Genomic DNA, 4,294 nt, shown 5'->3' on the forward strand with positions numbered 1-4,294 from the left:
AGGTGATTTGACACCCACCTAGTTGTTTCCATGCGCCTGCAAGTCAAGCTCCGTCCTCGTCTGACAAATTCTGTTGTTGGTTGAGTTCTCGCTATTTAGCTTCCGCTAGCGGCGTAACCGCCTTAACAGCAAGACATAAAGAAATGGTTTGGGAGATGGGATGCATTGCACTTGCTACATGATGCTTCAATTGACTCCCAGGTGAATGAACCTTTTCTACAACACCAATGTATTACAGCTTGGGAGAAATTCAGTGGGTCACGATTCATACATTACACCACCCATATTGCCCCCAACTACAAAACCATGTTCTTCACTGAAAGAGGAAACCATACTCACAATTACATGCTTGAGCCTATCCCCTTTTCGGTGATACGCAATATCGTAGCCATTCTGCTTAGCTCCTATTTCCTTCGGTGCGAGACAGGGCATTGGGGAAATGGAGAAGAGTCAAATCGACTGTGCACATTATGCTCATTGCAAGTTTGAGAGTTTGAGTACCACATACTACTGGAGTGCTTAGCTTTTGGTCACATCCGAACTTGCTTCTCTCACATTTTCATCCATGACTTAGACCTACACACTTTCCTCTCCCTGCTACAGTGTGGTCTCTCCATTGTGACTCTCATCACCACAATTTTGGAGCATCAAGAGTCACTCATTAGCCATACACATAATACATCACAGGTAGCTTTGGTCCCATAGATCATATTTGACCTTTGAGAGCAATAATAAAATCTATCTATCTCTCCCTCCCTCACTCCCTCCATCTCTCTCTCTCTCTCTCTCTCTCTCTCTCTCTCTCTCTCTCTACATATCCCTCTCACTCTCTCTACATCTCTCTCTCACTCTCACTCTCCCTACCTCTATCTCTCTCTTCCTCTTTCCCCTCCACTTTTTATAAACCTCTCTCTCTCTCTCTCTCTCTCTCTCTCTCTCTCTCTCTCTCTCTCTTCTCTCCTTTTCTCTCTCTCCACATATATATATATATATATATATATATATATATATATATATATATATATATATATATATATATATATATATATATATATATATATATAAATAGCTTTCAATTGAGGTTATGGGCATGGAAAGGGTTGTGGAGTACACGATAAAGATGCGTCAAAACCCCTCACATCAACTTCCTACAATTGCACGGGAAGCAAGAAAAAAAGCTCAAAAGACGCATAAAAGCAAGATCTTGAGCATCGGATGGATGCAAGACATAAAGAAGTGGTTTGGAAGATGAGATGCATTACACTTGCTACATGATGCCTCAATAGACTCCCAAGTGAATGAATTTTTCTACAATGCCAATGTACTTACGGCATGGGAGGAATCCGTCGGTGGGTCACGCTTCATACATTACACCACCCATATTGGCCCCAACTATACAAAACCATGTTTTTTGCTAAAAGAGGAGACCATAGTCGCCCTTATATGCTTGTGCCTATCCCCTTGTCAACGATACACACTATCACATCTGTTCAGCTTAGCTCCCACCCCCTTTGATCCAAGATAGGGCATTACGTCAATGGAGAAGAGCCGAGTCAATTGTGCACATTATGCCACTAAAGTGTTTAGCATTTGGTTACATCCAAACTTGCTTCCCTCACATTTTTATCCATGACTTAGACCTACACACTTTCCTCTCCCAGCCACAATGTGGTCTCTCCATTGTGATTCTCATCACCACAATTTTGGAGCATCGAGAAGCACTTAGTAGCTCCATACATACTACATCACATGTAACTTTGGTCCCATAGGTCATGTTTGACCTTCGAGGATGATAATACTCTCTCTCTCTCTCTCTCTCTCTCTCTCTCTCTCTCTGTATCTATCTCTTTCTCTCTCCCCTCTCTCTCTCTCTCTCTCTCTCTCTCTCTCTCTCTCTCTCTCTCTTTCTCTCTCTCTCTCTCTCTCTCTCTCTCTCTCTCTCTCTCTCTCTCTCTCTCTCTCTCTCTCTCTCTCTCTCTCGCTCTCTCGTTGAAATGAACGATAAGTATTAAGATAGTGAAGTGATGAAGTGAGCATGGTAAGCTACAAAAAACACATCATAATCTTGTGTTGAAGTCACTCTCAAATATCTACCTTGCCACATTGTAGTGTTACAATTTTAAGCATCATAGCAAGGGAATACTTCAATGGGGACCTACAAGAATCAGAGAGAAACAATGAGGACAAGGAAAACTATGATGGGAAAGATGTAAAGAAGCATAGGAGGAGCCATCAATGAGTGAATGAGCCAAGGCAATCCAAGTACCACGAGTGCCAAAGCGATAAACAACACAACAGAATCCACATGATGTACCATTGTATATGGTTTGTACCTTGCACTCTAATGTGAAAATTGGAGGAGAATTTACTAATTAGAGGCAAGAGAAAGAAAGCTTGTCATGTCCAAGAACTTGATGTACATTCATTTAAGCAATGGTGTACCTCATGTTGAGAAGGTGGAGTCACAAAGCTAAAAACCATGGGGATCAAATTGTGGCCCGCCATGCACTTCTGCTTGATGCTGTGGAGGCTGAAAGATTCTCCCTCTCTCTTCCTCTCTCTCTCTCTCTCTCTCTCTCTCTCTCTCTCTCTCTCTCTCTCTCTCTCGATTCTATTGCCGTGCCTCATTGCTCAAGTGTGCTGGTGCTTCTAGACCATCTTTGCAATAGAGAAAACAGAGCCTTTACCTTGCCTACCATGATATGCCACCATGGTTCTCCAAATGGCATTGACTTGTTACATCTGCTTGTAGAGGTGGAGAAGAAGAATCACAAGCTCAAGAAACTCCTCCAATCTCCAAACTCATATTTTATGGATGTGAAGTACTAGGGATGTTTTAGCATTACAATTGTGTTCAACCATTACCAAAATGTGGTCTTGTGTGGGAACTACTCAGCGGTATTGTGCCAACCGACAGGAGACTGTGCTCAACTTATCAAAGGCCGTTCCTTTAGGAAGAAGGGTGATTAAATAAGGATCTTAGAGTGCCTTCACATAGACCCAATAACATCATTTTTAGAGGGCCTTTCAAGTTGGAAAACGGAGTCTCATAGGCCTCCACCACCAATACTGTGCACATCTTGGAAGCATCTCTATCATACAGGGTCCTTGAACCACCCTCTACATTTTGGAAGGCCTTCTAAATTGGAACTAACTTGCTAGAGCAAGTCAAGTAGACCCTTTTACCTCCTATCATTTTTTTTTTGGTCCTCATTTGGAAGCTCCAAGACCCCACCTATCTACTTGCTAGGAGATCACCTATGGGAATGCACAACCTTCAAAAGGTGGAAGGCCTATGTGTAGGCACACTTATGTGCCAATTCCACATCTTCACCAGCCCCCCATGTACACCTAGTTCATCCTCCAAGCTCGAGCTCCTTTATCAAAATTAGCGTTTATGCAGAAAAAGAGAGAGAGAGAGAGAGAGAGAGAGAGAGAGAGAGAGAGAGAGAGAGAGAGAGAGAGAGAGAGAGAGAGAGAGAGAGAGAGAGAGAGAGAGAGAGAGAGAGAGAGAGAGAGAGAGAGAGAGAGAGAGAGAGAGAGAGAGGACACACACACACACACACAGATTTTATTTTCATCTTTGGAGGTCAAATATGACCTATGGGACCAAAGTTACATGTGGTGTAGTTTGTGTGTGGCTAATGAGTGATTCCCGATGCTCCAAAATTGTGGTGATGAGAGTCGCAATGGAGAGCCCACATTGTGCCTAGGAGAGGAAAGTATGTAGGTCTAAGTCATGGCTGAGAATTTGAGGCAAGCAAGTTTGGATGTGACCAAAAGCTGAGCACTCTAGTAGTGTGTAGTACTCAGACTCTTGAACTTGAAGTAAACATAATGTGCACACTAGAGAAGAGAGAGAGAGAGAGAGAGAGAGAGAGATTCCATTATCATCCTCAGAGGTCAAACATTACCCATGGGATCAAGAAAACATACATGGTTGGACCTCTTACTAGAAGAGTCCATGAAGAATCATAGCTAATGTGGATACAACAACAAAACTGTGACATACATCACTTAGGGAGGGGAGAAGGGTAAGGTAGCTTGGGAGTTTTTCTATCTCAAAATTCCTTGATGATGGCTTTGCCTCCTCAATAGACGGCCCATTTTCTAACTGCTCGTGCTTCTCAAACCTTTTGAAGTTCTTGCTTCTTGACTTTGAGCTAGACGGGGGGTCAAGGCTTCTCTTATCCATATTTTAATGCCCTAGAGAAGTCATACTTGTTGTAAAAGTGATATGCGTGCCTCTTAGTTGTGAAGACCAAGATGCCTTGATTGGTGTGATTGTCATGGT

The 4,294-nt window shown here is 42.8% G+C and overlaps 1 pseudogene; it reads left to right on the top strand.

The window, feature by feature from the left end:
- The first annotated feature begins 2,697 nt into the window (after positions 1 to 2,697).
- LOC147432931 (small ribosomal subunit protein eS27y pseudogene) lies at positions 2,698 to 2,970 on the top strand (annotated as a pseudogene).
- The last annotated feature ends 1,324 nt before the right edge of the window (positions 2,971 to 4,294 follow it).

Source organism: Adiantum capillus-veneris, chromosome 20 (genome assembly GCF_014529385.1).
Source record: "Adiantum capillus-veneris isolate H3 chromosome 20, ASM1452938v2, whole genome shotgun sequence".
In the NCBI taxonomy this organism is placed as follows: Eukaryota; Viridiplantae; Streptophyta; class Polypodiopsida; order Polypodiales; family Pteridaceae; genus Adiantum; species Adiantum capillus-veneris.